Consider the following 24,013-nt stretch of genomic DNA (forward strand, 5'->3'; position numbering starts at 1 on the left):
TACAAATAGCTGTAGACTACCAATATCTGGAAGCACCTTTAAACTTCTGTCGATGGTCCTTGATTGCTAATACACACTGGTTTTAATTTATCATTTGCATAATACATGACCTTATAATGAACTAACATAGCCGTGAACTAATTTCTGCAACGTTTTGTCTTAACATCAGTATTAGAAAATAGTTCAGAGCGCGCAGGGACTGCTATGTTAGCAGAGTTCTCATTATTGTCCAGTGCAGTTTGGTTATATTTTTTAGCATGACTTTGCTCTGTTAAAGCTATTAAGCTCACATAAGAGTAATATTATTCAATTTTCATTAAGTTAGAGAATAAAGCAGTAGTTATGATGTAAGTTATACTATTGTAACTAAAAACATTTCATAGTGTCTTCTTCAGTTCTTTTTGTCATTTATGTAGACAAATGAGACAATCTGACTTTTATTCTTAGTGTTACTTCTGTTTTTTTTCTTTCCCCTTATTAGCAAATGGCCTAATTGCTGCTTTATCCTGTTGCAAGATGACATGTAACTCAGGGGTTTGCATTACTTTGTCTATATTCTTCATTTTCCCAAATGTCTACTGATGAGCAATTTGGCTTTCAAGGTGCTCAGTAAACTGACAATATTTGCATATACATTACTCTCAAAGGTCTTCATCCAGGGAGCACCATTATTTGCCTTGCATGCCCACTGCTTTAGACAGCACTTTGATTTTTAGACCGTAATTACACAGCTACTATTACAAAATGTTTCTACCATTAAAAAAAAATTCTATCAGATAGCTGGGAATAAAAAAACCACAGTGAAAGACAATGTAAAGTTAGCATATTTGTCAGTAAATCTCTGTTTCCAGTCAGCAACAGCTGCAGTTTAATTAAACTCAACTGTTTGCAGGTGTTCACAGGAGAATATTGTATAGATATATACGTACATACACAGTTCAGCTAAAAAGATTTACCTTTGTAAAAAATCACAGGCTTCTAACACAGAAGTACCTTTCTCTGGATTCTTGTGATTAATGTTCAGGTTTCTTTCTGATATGTAAGGATGAGATATTATGAGAGAAAAAATCCACAAGAAAGCATCATAAAGCAGTAAGGGAGGAACACCAGCTGCGCTCATAAATTTAGACAGTTAGTCTAGCTGAAGAGCATTACCCAGCCTAAGACTGGTATTATAGTTAGGTGAGTTTAGTGCATCAGACTATACAAAAGGATTTAGTATGTATTAAAGTAGGAAAAGTAAATACAAAAAAAGACTTTTTAAAGATCAGAACAGCTTTAGATGTTGTGTGGATCAATAGTAGTCTCATCACAGGTAAAAGTTCACTAGCTAGCATATTGAGCTGCAAGTTCAAAATGTCAATAAGGTGTGTAAAATTTAAAACCAGGACATGTTACAGGACAGTTGTACTTCACTTTTAGGTGCTCATATTATAAATGTTTCTGTTCAGCAGAGGTGTTTGTGAAAGCTGACAAGAACCCACCACAGCTAAATCATTTAAAGTTCATTTATTGCACACTGTCTAATGATCTAGCCTAAAGAGGCATTCTATAAATATACACATCCCCACAGAGATTTATAACTAGGTCAGAATGCTGCTTCCACATCTATTACTTATTAATTAGGTGCAAATAGCAAAAGTACCTCAATGACAAGATCTATTATTTCAAAATTCCTGTATTACTGTGGCTGTATTGGCAGTATTTGCAAGTGCTTCCTTTAAAAAGAAACGCAAACGATTAATTCATGCAGACTGTACAACATTACTACACAGTATGTGTTCATTTCTGATCTCTAAATGATGTTTCTAAAATGTAACTGGAGCAACGCRTATCATTAATGCTTGTGGTCATCCTGCAGCAACCCTATTAGACTGCTGTGGATTCAAAAGATTAACCCATTAACCAAATTATTATGAGTTTTAATTTGAAGATGAGGGGAAATGTGTACGCTCTTTTTCGTAATAGCTCATTTATTAACACATTAAGTCATGGTAAAAGTTTAACTTTTGTTACGATGTGATGATGCTATTGTTGAAAACTAGTGATGCTAGAGAGATGAACTGTTGCATACAGCAACAAATCAAAATCTATCTGAAAGCTTTTGTTTCTGTTTGGTATGACTACTGTGATCTATATGTTCAGCCTGATGATTAAAGAATGGATAAAATTTGTAGAATGGCAACACTTGAGTAATAAAATCTTTTTTACCCATACATGGAATACATCGAATCCTCTGGGATTTAAATTTCAGGTCTGTAAAAAGACAGTTTTAGGAAGTTGAATTTAACCAATATTATTTTTGAGGGATCTTCTTTTTTACGACTGTCAAAAATTAAAAATCATGGTAAAAAAACCCTCTTCCTTTAGATAACTAACTTGCATATCTCAGACTAATGCTTGATTGTGTAATAAATGAATGTTTATTAAGTGTAAGACACAAATGTTTATTAAAATATATGGAGAGACTTTAACTTTTTTTTTTCTTTCCAAAAACACCTACAGATAAGTGTACATACACTTATTGTTGCTTAAGAAAGTGTATATTTCTGATATTATTATTCTGTCCTTCTAACCCTTAAAAATTAGTAGTGGTCTGCATTTCAAATGATTGGTGTATGTGCCAAAGGCCTGTTTTTCAGATACTGTATTATTATCAGAAACTTTTTAAACTCAGCAGTTTGAGTTCAACCCAGAGTTACTTTTGGGTTCCATATTTGAAGATTTCCTGTGTAGTTTTTTTGGAAAGTGTAAGAACAAGAAGCAACTAACTTTTAACTATTAGTGAGTGAAACCTTTCAGCTTCTATTAGGATGCACTGATGGAACGTCAAAAAAATAGAGCTTACTTGAAGAACCATACAAAAAAAGTATATACAAAATAAAAGTTTTAAAGGTCAGAAAGATTCACAAATAATATCTAATATAGGTTAAATGAATATAAATGTGCTGAATGGCTCATGGCTACAAGTACTAAAATATGATCGCAGTATCCCAGAGATACTGTCTTGATGATTTGAATTTTTTTCCATTCATAATGACAGAGAGGTTTTGTGTTTATTAGTGAGTTAATGTCAGCAGTTCTGAGTTTTTGATTGTCTATGAAAACGCAATGTAGGATAACTAAGCAATAATGTAGTGTACAGAGCACTTTTTAACAGGATAAAGTCATGATGAAGACGAGCAGAGTCAAGGGATTTAATGTTAAAGCAGAAAGCATTTTTCACCTAATTTGCATTAAAAAGAAGTTTGCTAAAATGCCAAAATAAATGATGTGAAAAAACAAATGAAAAGGCAACTTTTAAATAAAATTAGTTCATATAAAGTTTAACTAAGCAGGCCATGAATTTGTACTTATTCCTTATATATTATTTTACTAACTTAGCTGCGCCATTTCCATGTGCTTCAGTAAGGAATAACACAGGGAGGGAATCGAGGATGCACACAGGGCACAGCCATGACTGTCTAGGAGATAATTTCTACCTTTTAATTCCAAATTAGCATTGAAAACACTCTAACTGGGTCTCTTCTTTCTGCTCAGTATAGTGAAATCTTTTGAGGCCTCTAGCAATCCAGAATTTCCTGGAAAGTTGATGTTTCAATTCAAGCTAAGCAAAAATGAACTGCTTAAAGGAAGGTAGCACTTCCTGGTGCCATGGTAATGGTAGTAGTTGACAGCTTGGCCAGAAACCTTGGCATCAGTGAGTGTCCCCCAGCCATATGGACTAGTTATTGTCTGCCCAGTATCTCTGACTCAAGTTTAGTGCATGGTAAGAATTGCCAATTTCCAGAAATTTTCTATAAATTGTCTGTAAAAAAAGACTGAAATAAATCTATCTTGTATTAAATAAAATAAAATAAAATTGTATTAATGAATGAAGGCAGAGAGAATGAGAACAAAACATTACTGATCTTAAAATCATACTTTTCAGATTTCTCAAAACTGTGCTGAAAAGAAGTTAATTCAACTCCTACAGTCTGGTTTGACTATGAAGCTAATGCACAGACAAAGACGCATGAAGCATGACTTTCACTGGCAAGGGGGTGGTGCAGTTGTATCATGTCATACAGCAGTTCAAGCCTTTCTGTCACCTTGGGTGCAGTTGATATCCAGGTAGATAGATTCTCCCCCAAAWTTAAAAACAATGAGTTTACTTGCAAAAGTCCAAAGATCTGTAGCTGCACCTACAGGAAGAAAGAGTGTGTTTTTTGTTTTGGGGTTTTTTTTAGATAAAATAGTAAAATAATAATAGTAAAAATCCACCAGCAAGAAGGAGGCATTTTTATTACATTGAACTATGGAAAACATAATTTTTGTTTTCCAAATGTACTTTTACTATAGTAACTCAGGTCAATGTTTCAAGTTGTCAGAATGACATCATCCACAGTAGTTTGTATGTGATGGGTGAAGACAGGCTTTCTCAAGCTCAGCGAAGGGAGTTGTCTTGTGCTGTGCTTTCAGTGCTGTCTCTCCTGATACTCAAAGACAGTGAGGCCACTGCAAAGAAAGAGCAGGAAAAAAGGCAGCAATTATTTCCCCTAAGGCTTACCTGGCAGGGAAATGACGAAATGAAATGAAAGTATAGATGAGTAAGTTTGGAGGAACAAGGAGCAGCAGGAAAGAGAGCTGGAAGGCAGAAATGTCATTCATTTGTGAGGCTGGTGGGATCCTTTCCTCCTACACAGTCCATTCGATTTCTTCCTTGTGCCTCCTTTGGAAAGACATCCCAGTAGTGCGTTAGTTTAGCATTAGACTGATCCCATTTGGATCAGTCTTATCGTTATAGACACACTGAAATGTGACAGATAATTATGCTATTTGCAATAGGAATTGCTAGAGGCTGCTTAGATGAATGCCTTTTTTTAGCGCACAGAGCTAGTCTAAAATGTGTTATTTTGATAAAAAATACATTTCCAAATTAAACCAACTCTGGAACCAAGGCTGTTTTAGGAGGTGAAGTAACTTGGTATTGCATCTAGAAAGTTTTTTAAAAGGTACAGAACAATCTGGGAAGGTTGTAAACTGATTTATTACTCTAAACATACTTATTTGGATTGGTGGTCTATTTATCTATAATTTTCTGCACATTTCAACTGAATTATGATGAACAACTGTGTTTGTRCTTTCAGGGAATTTAGAAAAGCAATTCTTTGAAAAGAAGTATTTGTATGTCTGTATGTGTATTTGGATTTTATTCTGACAGTTGTTATTTCAAAAATGTGTCTTTTTGAACAAAAGTTGTATTCCATGTATTAGAAAAGTGACTTTATTTTGCTCAGTCAAATTAACTATGTGATCCATCATCCTGTACCCTCTGTTTTGGAGCAATGTCTTAAGTGATAACTTATTGCCTGTTTGCAAAGAAAAGTGAAAGGCACAGAAAATGTAATTTACTTTTCAACCCTGGATTGAATTTACTGTTTACTAATTGGAATGCCATATACAATTAATTATTCAACAAAAAAGGCGGTGAGAATGAATGTTAATAATGAAAACCAAACAAAATCACTGGATCATTGGTTCAAGTTCAAATAATATTAATTGGGCTAAGTATTTGCGTTTGTGGATGACAGTTAATAATTTTTCAAGTAATCAATGGTAATCCTTACCAAAGTTATTTTCTGAATAGAAAATAGTATTTTTCTAAAAGAAGTGAAGCTCACAGATGGTGGATTCATTTTGACATTCAGTAAAAATGTTATTGGTCATAAAAGATGTATTAAAGATTTTTGACTGGCATTATCACAAGATTCTTGTCTTCTTACTTTTATTAAGTAATTTTCAACTGCCACAGCTTGCATCCTTCTTCCACAAGGGCATAATACATGTTGCAGCTGTATGGGTTGTGTATTAAGAGAATACACCATGTAAAGTATAAATATGTGACAAGAATAGAGAAGGAATCAAATAAGTTTGTCACTATCACTTTAGGCAACCACAATCTATGTACTAGAGTCTTCTAAAGATATGAGCAAAATAAAGATTTTGTTTTTTTGTTTCATCTCCCATTCTTAAATGTCTGTGTAGTGTTGATTCACCTTTGGAAAAAGCTGCCTTGTCTTGCAGTAGAAGCTATTGTACTGTTATATAAAAAAATAAAACCTAATCCTTCATTCTGAAATAAAAATATGACATTGTATAGCAATCAAGTTTGTGTATGCACCATAAATTTGATTAAAAATCTAGGAAATTGGCAATCAGGTCATGCCAAACATATACTCTGCAACCAAAGACTGACTGTGGTTTAATGAACTATTTTTCGTATGGTTTCATTAACTATTGTAAGACTGGAAAAATTTATTGTAGGTCCAATTATCAGTGGTTCACTTGCAAAATGGAGATCTAGTTTTGTTCAAGATTTTCCTTTAGGACCCTGGAGATGGAACAGAGAACATATTTATTAGATTTGCTGATAGCAGCTAACAGGGTTGAAGGGTATTAAAATACATGAGTTTTCAAATTCAAAATGATGTGGACAGGTGGGAAAAATTGACAGAAAAATATGAGACAGAAGAGCAATAGGGACAGGTGCAACTCTGTAAACTCAGGCAAGACTGGAGAGAGAATTAGGAAGAAATTACGCAGAAAAAAACTTGAGGCTTATGGTTTATCTCTAGTAGAACATGAGACACAATATCATGCCATTATCAAAAACTGTATCTTATACTTGGGATTTAAAAATAGGAGCACATATTAAATGAATACGAGTTGGTTTTGAGAATAGGAACGGGAGACAGCTTTTTTGCCGTCTTTTAAGCAAGTCTGCCTTCTTATTTTTCAGATAATGACTCCTTTTTCTGTTGTCCATTTTCTATGCCTTTTACCTTCAGTTCTAACAGCCTGTTGGAACCGGTCAGAGATTTAACAGATGTTTCTTCTGAACCAAACCAAACCAAATCAATCAAACAAAATTTTCAGCACAGTTGTTAGCTGGAACAATACCTGTAGGATGCTTAAAGTAATCCTCCAGCTGCACTCAGAAGCAGTATAGCCTTAGCTGGAGAACTGTGTGGACTAGCTGATGAAATCACAGAAGACAGAAACAACAGCAAAAAAAACAGGGTTCTTATGAACAACTGAAATAAGTTGCTTAATGGATGAAGGTAAAGACACATAACAGCTTTCAACCATACAAGAAGCTACTGCACAGAAAAGGGAATAAGCGGTTCCACTTCCAGTGAACAGGACGAGAAGTAACGGACTTGAACCACAGCAAATAATATTTAAGTCAGAAGTTAGGAGAAACTTCCAAATGGTTAATGTTTTGTTAATTGTGGTCCAGATGATCAAGTACTCAAATAATCAGAAATCTTTCCTGAATTGACTCAATCCAAACACTAGTATTTCAGCATATTAGAGTGGAAAAGCAACTTCTGATGTCATGAGGTCAGATGTTTAAAATTGCCTTGAAGGAGTGTGCTGTCCTAAATAATTTCATAACAAGTTCATCAATAATCATTGTAATAGCTTTGCTTAATTGACATTTTTAAAACTATCTATTAATGACAGCAGTGGAAAAGGCTGAGGTTCACAAAGATGTTCATAAAATCCATTTTAAATACATTGTCTCATTCTCTAGTCTAAGAATAAATTATGTAAGATTAGGGATGACACACAGTATAATTAACACATAAAGAAGAGGATAAATTCTAGCCTTCAGTTATGGAATCATAATCAATGCATTAGCGCGTAAATCCCAGTATGTTAAAAAGAGTAGTTTAAAGTACTTTGGGATTATTCTAGCTAAAATGTACATGAAAAATGTAAATCATCATTAAAGCATTTATTCTCTACTTCATTAAACATGCAGTTTGCTTTTTTATTTTTTTTAATAAAATGTAATCATCCTGAAAGATGCTATATTGATATCCAAAGAGAAAGAATATCTTTGTTTAGCTATAAAACAATTGCAGGACAGGAAGCAGCAAAGCACATTGCAATGTCTCTATCTGATTTTAAGAGATTACCCAGAAATGCTCTTTGCTGACACTTAACAAAGACGACAATTCTTTTTGGTTTGGGTTTACAGATTCTTACCAACAACTACATGGACTGAAATCAAAGCATTTTATGAACATTCATGACCTATCATTATTGAAATAGACAGCATTAAAAATGACCTAGGAGAGAAAACCAGGATGGTTTAATTTTACTGGGTTGTGAAACAATTTTATTTACTTTATTTCTGTAATTATATTTTCATTTACTATCTCCCCACTGACAGAACCAGTAGTCACTGTATAATATCTTCTATATGTTTCTAGCCTTATTTTAAGCTTTAACACACAAATAAGTTAAAAGACAGCTATATGCTGCGAAGCAAAATTACAGCAAATGTCAATCATCAAACTGATTTTACATCAATTTCATACTTAGAACCATGCATGAAGAATTGGAAACCCAATAACAATCTTCCTATATATTTAATATTCCCAGATGAGGCATAATTTAAATTGTTTGACTTTCAGCTCACAAAATCCAGTTACATAATACTGTTATAACCATTGATTTTAAAATATTAAAAGTTTTTCTGTAAATATAATATTTTTCATATGTTTTACTAAAAATACAAAATCTTCTGTTAAACATCTGTTAAAAAAGGAAGATCCCGTGTTCACAACTTTAGACTAGATGTTACAAGAACTTATTTCTTTCATACAGACAAGGTCATGTCCAGACAAGCTTATATCAATTTTTGAACTTGAGCAATCCTGTAATTCACAGGGAAGGAGAAAAATGACTTAGTGAGGTAGGATTAGTATTTTTGACTTATTTTGTCTCTAACTTCACAGCTTCTTTGCTTCTTATTTTTTCTATAATCTCTCAAAATTTTAATGTTTGAGTCCACTAATGATTATCAATGCAGACATCAAATTCACTACTTGCACTGGGATGTCACAAGTGTTCACCCTGATTAAGAAAAGTCAGTGCATGTAAATGATAGAAAATACCTTTCTCTTTATGGCAGAGAATCTAAATTAATTTTACCAGTATTAGTAGTAAAGAGTGCTTCAGTGAAATGGAAACATGGAAAAAACTCATGGTCATTTTAAAAATAGAGAATGGAATATTGTTTAGGATGGATGGATACATGGAGGCACATATATGTTTTTAATCGCGCCTCAGTAGAGAAATCTCAAGATAAAAATGGTTCTTAATATTAAGAAATAATTAACTGTGTAAATTTATTCTGTCATTAAATCAATAAAACCAGACCATGTATTCCCTTACAGTTAAAAGGGCCACACAGACATATACGCATACAGGACTGATAATGTTTCACACTTGGTTTTCACAACCACAGCTCACTGCGCTAGTGTTGATTGCTGCTATTTAAAAGATAGATCAAAGTCAAACTATGAAAAAACAGAAGTAGAAAGCCTGGATTCAACGATGTTGTACCTGTGGGAGCTGGGATCAAACGTCTCCCAGGTAGGATTTAAAGATCAACATGGGATCATCCGTGTTGAGGTTCCACTCTTTAAAATGTGGATATTAGTAGTGAACAAAGAAATTGTGTCCATTCTTATTGTCCAGCTTATCTAGGGGATTACCTTGATTGGCAGAAATGTGTAACAATGAAAGTGCCTCAAGATTTTCTGATGCTTCCCCCCCCCCCCTTCTTTTGTTGACAAGAGTTCGATGAATGAGATAAGATATCCAAGCTAAAAATCCTGGTAAAACTACTTTTCTAGCCACAGTAAACCCAGTTTATTACATACAGTACAAAACTAATCTAACTGGCAGTACAGCATTTATTACTGGAAATATCTTCTGAGGACTTGTGCTCATGAAAAATTTGATTAAAGAAAACTTTGTTGGTAAATATATGCTGAAAACTGATCACGCGGTATCTGAGAACAAAGCACAATGCTAGAATAGCATAAAGAAGATTAAGTGGTGGGTCTGAGAGAAAAAGTAGGCAGAATAATTGATTATATATAAAACTGAGACTTTTGCATGATGAATTTCTTTTGTAACTACACAGTGTTCTCTCTCTCTCTAAGTAAAGGACAATCAATGGCCATGAAGAGGAACTGGACCTAATTAATAAAATGACTATTCCATTTCCAGAACATTCACCCTCAGAAAGCAATGCGTTATTGATAAATGTGAAATGCGTTTGGGTCTGCTGATCAATTCTCTCTTTTAGATACTTACAAGTGCTTTATGTTCCTTAGCTTGAATTAACTTTGCCTATCCAAATTGGATGAGTTGTTTAATGTCGTTATAGAGTACTTTTCGAATGACTATGTTTGTATTCAAATATTCTTTGGACACTGTTCGAAGATGATTATTGGCAAAGTTAGTGTCACTTGTATAATCACAGTTTCTTTGAAATAATCAGGAATCTAGAGATATATCTGATCTTTTCCTCAAAATAATTGAAATGGCTGAAATTATTGACACTGCAATGCCACAGTCTGTTGTTTAGATAACTGTAGTTGTGTTGAATGTAATTACTCTGACACATTACAACTAGAAGAGTTAAAAACAGCAGTTTGGGCAGTTTAAAACAATTAGATAGTGTTAGCACCAACTAACAATATTAAAAGAAACCAAAACTTGCAAATTGCCTTCTTCAAAGAAATTGTTGGTAGCTTTACAGTCTTTACAAAATTGTGTTAAGGAATAATTATGTTGCTTTATTTATTAATAGGCTGATAGAAAAAAATTGTTTTGGTGCTTTTTGAGTGAGGGGTTGCTTTTCTGGATTTTCTTAAGGGGAGAACGGTTTAAAGGTTGGAGAACTGAGCTGCTGTGTGGATTACCTGGTTGATTAACTGCACACTCATTTGTGTTGCACTACATCATTATTCTATGTATATAGTATTTGTATAGTATATCCATAGTATCCCTATGGATAGTACTCTTCAGAATACTATCCACAGGGTTTATACTGTCCCAGGATAGGTTACTTACACCTGACATATGCCTTCTACCTAAATAATTTAAGTTTTACAGCCCTTTGTATTGACAGGCATTAGCTATATAATTTTAAACGCCATTGAATTAGACCTGCTTGTGAGTTTTGCAACACTTTTTAAAAAGACCAGTATCAAAGCCCGATGCATAAATTGGACAAACTTTATTAGATGACCTTTCAGAATCTTCAGAATTATAATATGTTTTAGCTGAACAATATCTTTTCCAGTGCACACTGTTCAGCACTAAATAAATTACAAATGATTGTCAGTTATAATAAAATGTCTCATATATTTTTACAGAAATTTGTTAAGGAACAGGAACCTTCCCATCTACTGAAAGGTGCTTACTAGTAATAGCAAGATCTGGCAGAAGTGAGAATTTGCCTTTTTTTGTTAACCAGTGAATTATTTATGTGATATTAGATCAGCATAACAGCATCTGGTGGCCAAAGATTTTAGTGGGAAATTGTGAAGCAATGAAAGAATCCTGATATTCGTTGGTGGGAATATCATATACATTTCCTTCACTTCTCATTACTGAAAAGCAGCTTTTATTTCTGCATCCTGTACTCTCTGATGGTCAGAAGATATCTTTATACCTGTTTTGAATTACTGCAACTATCACTGATGATACATGTGGCGACTTGGATAATACTAGAGTTGGATGGGAATTTGTTAATAAAACATAATTAAATTATAGAATTGAATTAGATTATGGTTGTATGGACAGCTGGCAGTGGATTTAAGCAGCTTAATATAATTTTTGTATTGCAAGTTTAAGTTCTATAAAAGGTCTCTGGAACTGCACYGGGATCTTCAAGTATTTGTGTTTTAAGAATCAAAATAAACAGATACATCACATAACAGCCAAGAGCACAAGTGAAATAAGGGCTAAGAGCAAAAAAGTTAGATTTTTAGATGCTATTTTATAAATATGTTACTAGAGCTAAATAGCTTTTTGGTGTAGTAAGATATTTCCCCTGGGAGAGCCATACTGGTGAACATCTAGCAGAAATTAGACTATCATCTCCATTCAAGAATCCTTTTAAGATTGTCCTCTGGAGCACTTGTGGATGGACCCTCTTTGCATCAGACCGGTTCTACTCTGAAGGTATCTCTCTCATCAGCATCAGGCATTAATGAGGAGTCCATTTCTGCTTCCTTATCTCCTTTGCAGCACTCTGCCAGAGCTCTCTGAGATTTGTCTCATGCATCCGTCAGGTTTTTAGGGTGGTCCAGAGCTATTTGTTTATAGTTATGACTGCAATCTAGTTCTGCAAACTTGTTGCAAAACAAATGATTTTTAACTGATTGATTTATATTAGTACAGCCTTACATCCGAGCATAATTAATTGAACCTAATTTGGTATCATTGCTTTAACTAGTCTATTCTGGTCAATAACAATCACAAGAAAGAAAAAATATGTTTTAGATTCCTGTCTGACATTGTACAAAATGAACAGTCCATTTCATTATCTACCTTAAGGATTACAGGATAGCAGAGTGATCTTAAATTTGTCACTTAAGAAAAATTACCCTATAAAAATCCTGTTTTGTTCACAGCCTGTAACCGGTATATTCTTTTGTAAGAGATTCTATTTAATTTCCAGATTTAACAGTATACACAAGTACTGTTAATCAAAGCCTCCCTGGGTAGTCAAGCTATGGCCAGGAAAAATAGCAATTTTCTTTTTAGTCTCTGCGTCTGATGATATTAGTACTCATAATATGAGATGGAGAAAAAGATTCTCCCTTGCCCCACAGTGTGTACCAGCCAGCAACACAAAAGGCTGCTTTTCTAATTTGGTTGCATTTGACACAAAGCTTTGCACCGGCCTAAACAACCAGACCAATGGAAAACAAGGCCCTGGGATCCTAAATATCCACGCAGTGCTGAAAAAAAGGAACAGAATCAGGGTATCAACACAAGAGAGTAAATCTGAAGCTCCTTAATTGCTAGGAGCTCTCACAACACAGATATTTCTCAGTCCACCCTCCAGGAGATGAACTGCTGCCAAGCTGTCCTTAATTAGTTTTTCTAGATCATACAGTTTACTCCGATATGTGTCCTTGAACTAATCTGAGGAAATATGGAGACACAATAAGCCCTGCTGCAATAGGTATTAGGAAGGTGGTACTTCTCGCTTGGAATGGAAAGCAATCTCCATATCTGCAGCCCAGGAGATGTATGCGGAACATCTGCAGTCTAACAGCTGTTGAACATCACTTTGGCTAGATCAAGGGCTTAAAAAGTGCTTAAGTAATCTACTGCAGCTCTTACTTTTAGAAAGTACATCTGTGCTGACAACTTGTCCACCAACGTACTCCCATACACGTTAAAATGATAAACAAACTAGCCTAAAATCAAGGTGAAAATGGAAGCCACTAGAAAGCTGCAAGATAACTCAAGTTGAAAGCTGATACTTGCTTAACACTTCAGTATAATTAATGACTATAGGAGAGTGTAGAAAAGTTTCTCTCAAATCCATAAAGCTGTCTTATTTTATGCTAGTGTCATGCTTTTACAATGCACTTCACTAATACAGAATTGTAGAAGTTCTGCATCTTTGAGCTGTATAAATTCTAGTGTTTAGTGACAACAGTGAGCATATTACATTCATGCTTTGAGATTTTAAATGGTAAATGTTGTCTTGCTGGAAGAGAATAGACATTCATTTGTCACTTATCATATAGAGCCCAGTAAAAGTCTTGATAAAATCAGTAGAGGACTTCTGTTGATTTAAGTGTTCTTGTTTCAAGGTCATAGTGAGCTACAGAAACTAGGCCATTAGATAGTTATTTTTCTTGTAATTATTTCAAGGGTAGCTTCTTTGTATGATATGAATTGATTTTATCTGTTTCCTAAATTATCTTTTTGCCATTTTATAGATACTAGAAAGCTGCTTAACAAGGCAAATAGACAAAGAATGGCATACTCTGATGAAGTAACATTGCAAGGCTGTAGTGGAAAAATATCTTGGCCTAAAAATGAATATAATATCAACTATCAGTTCAAGTGTAAGAAAAAATAAAATACATCAAATAAGAAAATAACTCGTCACCAGTGTAAAGACATCACTTATAAAATGAGATACCTCTTTTTTGAATAATAACTTTCTTTCTTTGTTTTTTATGGTATTCCTCCATGCAGGTTCATGTAGTTTCTTGTCATATATACTTCACAGACAATTCATCATATTTTTTTATAAATTGGCAAATGTACTGATAAGGATTTCATTATTCAATTTAGTATTTTTATCTCAGATATTTTCAAAATATTTTAACTGAAATACTGTGTCAAACTTCAGTAATAGACACATTTTGAATATTTTCAATATAAGGAGCTTAAGAAGAGAACTAGTATGCTAAAATATCAATTTAACTTTAAGGAATAAATAGGACCCACACTCTTAAATGACAAATTTTGGGGCACTATAGTTAGAGATTACCTAAGCATTTGCACCATTAAAAATGCTAAATAAYATATTGACAAAATATGTTGTCTTTTAAAAAATGAACCAAAATAACCAGTTTAAATCTAAATGGGATCTTTCAGTTCATTTTGCATTAGAATTTCCCTAAACTGGAAAAGATATGCTTTTCTTTAAGCCCAATCTAAACATTTCTCTAAACAAACAAACAAAAACTCTGAAATTATGACTGAGTTGCTATAAACCAAAAATATTTACAATGCCAGAGAGCTTCAATTCAACAGTGCGAACTGTGATGATGAATTATTTTAGGTTAGGATTCAGGAACTCAAAACCAAAGGAAATAACAAAGAAGCATTGCCACTTTGGAACTGAAGGAGAAAAGAAATGAAAAACATTTAGTTTCAGGTGTTGTTAGCAAATTACACAGGAAATATGAACACCAGAAAGTATAGCCTTATACTTTAGTATGTACACCAGAAAGTAGAGCCTTATGCGCTAGTTCCTTAGCCAAAGGAAGGCAATGAAATCAGAATAAGGCTTGGTGGGAAGGACAGTAGCAAAAAGGAAAACGAGCTTACGCTAACTGCAAGAATGAAAGGTTAGTACTTGCTAGGCAAACCTGATTGCTGGAATAGATAAAATTTCCAGATTAGTGAATGAAGGAAATGTTGCAAATGTAATGTGAATCATTTAATGCAGTGTTTTACAAAATCCTACACTCAAAATTAATCTAAATTRGCTTGGTTGAAAGATTTGCATGAATTTTAAATGAGCTGAAGAACTAAGCAGAGCTATCATAGAAAGTAAGATGTCGAATTGGAAGGATGTGCTTAGTTTGGAACTGCAAAAATAGATGGTGTTCCAGTCTTAATTAGCTTCTTCTGTAGTATCTGGAAGGAGAAATATGCAGTACGTAAATGGGATTTCCACAAGATGCAATTGCAAACACCAGTAAGTACAGAGGGAATACTACAAAGGTAGGTCACATTAGACATACAGGAGAGAAATCTACAGAAAAGAATTAACTTGGGGAAAATATAATCCACAGTACATCTGGAAGAAAAAAAGATGATGGAAATGGTGATTAGAAGGTGAAGCAGAAAAACCCTAGAAAGCATGGACCACTATGCACACACAACTACACAGGAATGCAAACAAGAATGCATTTGCACAGTGGTTCTCTTCCTGGCAATGAAAGTTAACAGCTATTATGGACAGACATACTCATAAGAGATTATGGTTTCCAGAGGGTTTTCAGAAGATCCTCTTTTCTTCATTTTTCTTTCATTTCAACTTTTACATTCACAGACCATGAGTTTCAGCCAAGGAAGCACAATCTGGCTGGCCACAGGATCAGAGACCATCAAAATATATTTGGGGTTTCACATTTTGTTCTTTTGGTTCTTTTGCCTTTTTAGTCTGTAGAATTAATTTTTCTTATTTTACTCCCCAGAAGATTTATCCTCTTCTCCTCAGTCAACTCTTGCTAACCTGCTCTTTCCTATGTACTACTAATGCTTGCTACCTCCTTCTCAAAGTTTCTTACTTAAGGCCACCCATAGTAATTCTACTCTCCTTTCTTTTTCCAGTTCCTTCATCCTGAACCTTTAAGTACTTCTCCTTATTTTTCCATCCAGAGAACATTTCTCTATCCTGTGAAAGGATTTCACTCTTTAAAGATGATTCTTATCTCAAGCYTTTGAACTTCACGATGGTCCTGTAAGCCAAAAAGTCTGCAAGCAGAATGATCACTTGATTCGAATTTCACAGAGAAAAGACATGAGTGCAAAGAGAAGAAAGTAACTTCTTATTTTTATGGAAGGAAAACAAAATCTCTGAACTTCAGTGAAGGCAAAATATGCAAAATTCAGTATTCTAACCTGGAAATTCTCAGCAGAAAAATTAAACAGGAAAACGAAGATCTGCTACCAAGACATTCATTCATGGATGTCAGGGTCGACAGGGAGCTACTTCTGGCAAAAAAATGAAGCACTTCCTCAGCCAAACCTAACTCTGTCAAGCAGGATTTGCAGGGCCTGGAAGATTGCTCTTAGTTTGCTGTTGCAACTTCTAACTACTTTTCAATTGTCTTATGAGTAATTGCTTCTATAAATTACAAAGCTATGTTCTGAGGTACAATTACTAAAACCAAACATGGTGTGGATCTATATAGTAGCTTTGCAATCTTTCATTCTAGACCTAAAAACACAGAGACATTTCAATGGAAATAAAAAAGGTAATGAATTTACTTAATCTTAACTTGGATCTTTGTGGAGTGCCGGAATTTAATATGACATTGCAAAAATCWTCAAGCAAAGTTTGAGTTATATATTCCTTTACATAGAGAAATACTTGTTTTCTTTTTTGGCAAAAAGTCTGAATTCATGGACATGAATAAATTAATTATACGGAATTTTGGAAAAGCATCATTTCCTTTAATGCTTATGTTAAAAAGTTCTGATGGCAGAATGAACAGGATTCCTTTAAAATGAACAGTCAACCAAAGATGACTCTGCCTATGATATAGGTGATTTAGGAATCAGAATAGCTATTACAGAGATTTTTCACTTCTTAATTTATCTCAGTGTGACACAGAAAAGTGATAGAGTGGTTCAGGAAAACCCTCACCTTTAGTATTAACTAGTATAAACACCACATGTRTGTAAGTTTTGTAATGTCCTGCTGTAAACTAAGCAGAAACAATACCCCCATGCTCAGATTCTGCATAGAGATTTCTAAACACTTCTGTCGCCTTCTGCTTGTTACGTCCCATTAGCCAGCACTGACTGCACTGTGCATAGCCTGCCGAGGACACACGCCGAAAGCTGCTGGGTTCAGAACACCTGGTCTCACCGGGCTGAATCACACAAGAGCTCCACGGCAGTTGTCCTTCATAAAACATGTAGTTTCAGTGCTGTTTCTGGGCAGGAAGGGAGTCCTGAGATAGAAAAAGAACTGTAAACCCATTTTCCTTTAGCCTTTTTATAGAGCCATGTATCTATATCTGTGTGTGAGCATATAGAACCTTTTATAGACAGTATACACACAAAACAGATGTAGTCTTCTTTTTGACCCAATCCTGTTATTCATGCAGGCTTCCATTAAACTAGACAAGAATAAACCTTTGAAGGACACAGAGATCTTTTGTGGGCACTAGTAGCCTCCAGCATAACTTTTGCTAAAAAAGCCAAAACAAAACAAAGCCCAGAAGTTTCTCGTGTAATATAATGCTTTGATTTGACACCTCATTCCAATCCACATAATTGCTTGAAGTCACCTTACTTTCTATGACAGGTGCTTAAAGCACAAGAGACTATCTGATGGGATTCCTCATATGCTTAAAATTAAACATATAATAATATCTGCTGGGTCTGACTAAACAGCGTGCAATAGGGAGCTAACCAAATAAGGTCGAATATTTACTAGAAAAGGATTTATTATAAATGATTTACTAAAGTATGTATAACAAGCACTTTTTTCCCAAGTGACTTTAGCCAGGTCCCTCAGAACTTATATACATGCTGTTACCTTTATTGAAACAGAGGGATACTTCTGTCTGTGTGGCTATTTCTTATTTCTTATTTATTTTATGTGTAATGCCCTCCTAAGATAGACTTGATCTCAGAGTTGCTTTTAGTGTTCCTGAATTAAATCACTGCACATCACTTGCAATGAATTAGGGACTCTCTCTTTTATGTTTTGATTCTCTAATATGTAGTCATGGTCATCAGAGCAACAGAGCAGAGATGTGGAAGTACCTCATCATCAAGATCTTTGATTCTACCTAGAAAGCCCTTCACCCTATGCCTAGCATTATGCTAGCAAGGCCTAGATCTTATCTCACTTTTAGCTTAAAAAAAGGAAGTTACTCTACTACTTGTGCTAAAAGTGAAGACTTAAAACTATTCTACAAAAAGTCTTTAATGCCCATTTTCTAGAGAGCATTCAGGCTAAATTAGCAAGGTATTCCAGGAAAAGACAACCATAGGTGACGAGTTTAAAAAAAATGAATAAATAAGATTATTGACAAAGGCAATWTTTTATATGTTTCAGTGATGATTTGAACAAACCAGTTAAAAATTTCTAGTTAATGATTGTCATTGTCTTGTGGGAATACTCACAAAAATTACTCATTGTGTCTCATCTATTATATTTTTCTATTTTCAGTGCCTTAATGCTCAGACTTAATTTCTGCCTGGTTTATTGTGCTTCATGAATTCCCACTTTGTACAAGTCCTTTCTAATTCCTCAGGTAAAAGAAAGCAGATAGTCCTGTCTGTCCATTTCTTATTTCTTATTTATTTTATATTTTAGGTTATGTCATGTCCTGCTAAAATGAAGTTTTGTGATTGATTTTCTGTGATTGATCACAGAATTGTTTTTGGTGTTCCAGGGCCAAACCACTGTAAAGTATCTCAATTAATAGCCTGTGGCCTCCTGCCTCAAAACATACCTGAGGCATGTATTAATGGACCAATAAAACATGGCCTATCATATCTTAATGTTATATTCCCATTCCATGTGAACAAGCCTGCTCCCAGAGTTTGCCACAGGCAATCTGGTATTTCATCTCTGTGTCTGTTTTAATCTCTGATAGATTTTATCCACTTTCTGTCAAATCATGAACACTGGCTTTACCAAGTGTTTTTTCATGTTCATTAATGTTTTGCTTTAGCTCTGTTTGGTTTTGCAGTGTCTTTATGTCCTACTCCTTTAAACGTGCTCCATTTTTATAAAATTCACATACTTGCTTTTCACGTTTAACTGGAAAGGGAAAAAAAATTAGCTGCTTTATTTCATTGACATTTTAGCAAATTTTAGGTTTAGTTACAGTTCAGAATGTTCTGAAGCTCATGAGTCTCCATGTACAAATAAAGAAATATTTGTTTGCTAAGTACCAGTTTTCCCATAATGTTGGCATACAGCTAGCACTAGACACTATACAGGCACCTATGCTGATGATTGTTCTCAAACAGCATAATTTCAGACACCACAGGACTGCACGATATTACACAGCTTCTCCAACAAGAGGTCATGCTGAAGAATGGCATTTTAAAGTCAGAAACAGTGGTGGAATGCCCCAAAATATGCCTTGCAATAACCTCCAAATGAACAAGACCTCTTTTATTCTCCTACCAACCCTACTCCAGGCTGATTTACACAGCTCCAGGTGGGGAACGTAGGAATAAAAGCAATTCTCTCTCAAAAGCCATTCTGAGGAAGAGTTTGTCTGAGCTAATCTCAATCTATCAACAATTTATTTACTTATTTATTAGCAGTATCTATAAACATACTTTATTCATTAATGCTCTTAACCACAGACCTTAGGATTAATAGCTCTTAAGAGCAGCTATAGACTCAACTCTTGATCTACTAATCAATGGGAAGAGAAGCAAAGTTTACCCTGACTGGCTAGGGCTGGTCCCAAAAACTCTGCATGGTACAAACCCACCCATTTTACCCCCAGCAGGTCCTGCCCACCTGTTGGGCAGAAAGCCATGGACTTAGTTCATAACATTTTTTCCTAGGAATTCCTCTGCTTCTGTTTGTATTGGCAAGTGGACATAAACATAAATGTGAAATATTTGGCATAAAAGAAATCTATAAAAATTGCTAGCAATTATTATTATTATGACTCAAGTCCAGAACTCCTTATTCACATAAACCTGGCATTACTATTATGGCTGTTTTTCCTTGAATAAAGAATTTAGACTAAACTCACCCATATTGGGCAAGTTACTTGAGATTTAAGACAGCACCTTCCATTGCAAAAACTATTGAAGATATTTATGCTTATACTGAAATCATATTAAGAAATGTATTTGCATCAGAACCCAATAACTTGACCACAGGTGTTGCAAACTGGGTCCTCGACTCCAGTCCAACCCTTGTCATGTTTTCTGACCAAAGTACTCCAGCTTTGTGCAAGGTAAGATGAGTGGCTGTCTCAGACGTATGTTCAGTGTCCTCCTCTGTGTCAGTTCCACAAGAAACCACCACAGGTTATACGAACATCCCATGTATTTCCAACTCAAGTATTGAATTGAGCTTTAAGTCATTGTAGTGAACACCTTGCTCTCTTACAAGTTAGATGTGTTTCCTCACATATCATTTATTAAAGAATCATTCTGTAAATCTGATAATAAATGATACTTAGCTGAGAGTCCCTAATGTGCTCAGGTCATTTTTCAGTGCTGTTTACAAAGATGGCTGTTGTACTGAAATAGTGTGTTTGGTCTAGTAAATATTTATTCAACAAATATTCCCATGATGGTAAATGTAAAGATTATCAAAAGGCCCATGGCACAAAAGATCACATGACTTAAGGTAACTAGTGATTTATAGCATTGTTACCTCCCATCATTGAGTAAATGAGGCTTGCAACTGACTAATGTTTCTTTTTATATTGTTTGCTGGAAGCATTTATAACTTCCTCCTGGGATTTTCAGAGCTACATTGTACGATATTCCCAAACTATTCTTGCACTATTGTTTGATTTTAATTATAGTTGAGTAGAAGTAAAATCTTGGGAATACTTCTAATTTGCTTAACTCCTTCCTGCTGCCTTGTTAAAATTTATCCTAACTGATTATTGAAAGGATTAAGTCTATTTACAATCTGAGCAATCTCAACGATACCTACTCTTTGTTCCATCCTTTTTTAACTTTTAAAATGAACAAGCCATACAATAAATTTGAGCCCCCTGATGCCGAGGCACCTTCAGAATAGGACCATGGCCAAAGAGGCCTCAAGAGAAGGGGAAAAAACCTGATGTTTTCTTTGTGGGGTTTATCCTTACCAAGGGAGAGGCTGTGGTCACCCAGACGCCCTAAAGTAAATTCACCCGCCAACTGCCATTTATCTGACAACTCTGGCACTGAACATACAGGGCTTTGTACTGTCTCCAGGTCTCTTGCTACTCTAGAGCTATCTGTCAACACAGCCCCAGCGGTGTCGAGGCTGATCAGTATCTCCTGCAGAGATGCCTGTGGGACCACTAAAAAAGCGGCAGAAAGAAATCTGTATCTTCCTTCCAAAAATAGGAGATCTAATCTATATTAACTAATGAGAGTGTTCCCACTGGTACRGGTAGATATACTAAATTGCCACACAGGACGATGTGGCACTCAGGTAGAGAAAATACATTCCTGAAACTACTATTGAATCTACTGATGGTGTGAGAATCACTTGTGGCTTAATTTATTGATTCTCTGAGTAAGCAGTGAAAGTATAATATTTCTTTTGTGATGATTAGCAGCCTCAGAGAATGCTCCAACCAGGGAGAAATGCTGATTTGTTTATGAGACGTACTCCAAAATGTTGCCTTTCTAGCTGAGCTTTGAGTTACATTCAGTCATTTCTTATCTTGCATTGATAAAGTTAATGCAGAGAATCAAAGCCAAGCTTATATCACCAGTAAATATTATGATCATATACATCTGCAGAACACACAAACTCTGTCCTCACTTAGCTAGAGCTTCTAGAAAACCTAAACACACTGCTTGATTTATGGACACAGCATGACATGTTTTTTCTGTTGATGAAACACACAACATTTATTTCAATAACAAAGCCAGGAGTTTAGCATAAAATAAAATACTACACCCAAAATTAATTTTAGCTAGGTTCATACTTCTTAATTATAACTAGCTCTTTAATAGTTGGTTTTTGTCCATGTATTTCAAACTATTTTATTAAGATGTCTGCAATTATTAGAACCTGTTTTATAGAAAGGGAAATGGACACATGTACTGAGGTAGAACTACTTGCTTTACTCAGTCAAGTAGCAGTAGAGTCATTTCCTCATTCTCACTTTTCTCTACCCTTCATTGGAAACTCAAAATTTGTACAGACCAGCTCACCACAGAATGGACTTGGAACATCCCGTGTCCCCCACAAAACTCTTTGCAAGTGAATTTTGCAACTGAAATATCCTGCCTAAATGCCAGTCTGCATTCTTTTGCTGTGGTTTTCTCAGCACTTTTAAGAGTTCTTGACAAAGTGCTCTGAATATTATCTGCTTGCGGATGTCTTTTTTTAAGACCTGACCTCCCTGCTGCACCAGATATGGGCTTTCTCCAGCCATTCGCACAGTCAGAGAGGATCTGTCTGTAGAAACAGGACTGCTCCACTCTCTGGCTTCCACTGTCTCTGTCAGTCATGGAAAGTTTTTTGTCCACTTTGACCTCAATTTCTTAGGCTCTGGATTTTGAAGTTCTAGCATTCAAACTTGATTTCTTTCTTCTTTTACTTAGGATTTTTTTTTCACTTCTCAACATCCTGTGATGAACAGAGAAAGTGTAAAAAGTTTATAAGATGTCACCATCCTGTTCTTCGAGATGCACCTGTCTGGACAGCGGTCATCAAAGTTTAATAATCCTTCATCATCTCTAGTCAGGGAGATACATAAGTAGCTCTAACTGACTCCCTATTCATTCATGCACTCAGTAATGCAGCAGTTTCAAAATTCTTTTGAAAACGTAAGCTGTGCACAGACTCCTCAAATTGTCACAGTAGTACGATAGTGACCCRTGATGCTTTTACTGAGATGATAGATCTTTGATTAATGAATACTTTATAAAGAAATCTGACATGGGAGACTAGATTATCCCACAGAGAATCAATTTACACTCTTAATCTATAAGCCGTCTCAAAAACAATACTGGTAATACACAGCTCCATCATTAAATATGCAGGTCTGGCCTTACTTCTACTTGTTCTCCATAAATATCAATAACATTACCCCTGTATCACACCTGAATACGTGAAAAAAAATGGGTTCCAGAGTTTTGTTTTTTCACTAAAAACCTGTTTCAGTAGCAACAATAGATTAATTTAATGATTGAGATATACTCCTGGCTAAATAAATTCCCACTGTGATTTGTTTTGAAACAAAAATATTTCATCTGCTCTTCAGACTTTATTGTCTAAATGTCCACTGAGATATCCTGCACTCTCTCTGTAGAGATAAGGGTGTATCTTTTAAGTCTTCTCAGAAAATTTTGGTGAATGAAATTCACTTTTTTGAATGAAAGACATATTTAAACCCCCAAATTTTTAAATCTGCTAATAGAATCCCAGCATCTTGTCCGAGTTTTGCTAATTTTTTATCCTATTCTTCAGTTTCCAGCTGGTTTGTCAGCCTCATTTATTGAGAACTATATTGATTTTTTAAGGCTGAAAATTTTCTTTTCTGAAGCAGCAGAATGTGATCTTTCCCTTGCTCTGAAAACTTATTTGTACCAGCACATACGACTTGACTTGTTAGAAATTGCTAGAATAGTCTACATTCTTCTTAGGATACGGGAATATTTAAGTCTTGTCTTTAGAAAGCCTCTTCATTTTTCTTTTAGTCTAGCCCTGTTAACCGCATCTAAAATGCCCTTGTCAGTGGCCAGTAAAATAGAGACCTTAATATCGGGCCTTATTTAAGAAAAAAGCGGTTTGCTTGATTCAGTGTACTGATTTAGAGGATGAGTTACTGCATGCAAAAAGGTCACTGGAGGAAAAGGAAAAAAAATCACCCTCCATTATACATAAACCCCAAAATAATTTATCAGGTCAAACCTCTTTATAAAGATCTATGATGTGGTACAGATCCTGGTAATATGACAAAGTCACTTATAATCCCTGCTTGTTTTATTGAATAAT

This window comes from Apteryx rowi, unplaced genomic scaffold (genome assembly GCF_003343035.1).
Source record: "Apteryx rowi isolate R43461 unplaced genomic scaffold, aptRow1 scaffold_467, whole genome shotgun sequence".
Classification (NCBI taxonomy): Eukaryota; Metazoa; Chordata; class Aves; order Apterygiformes; family Apterygidae; genus Apteryx; species Apteryx rowi.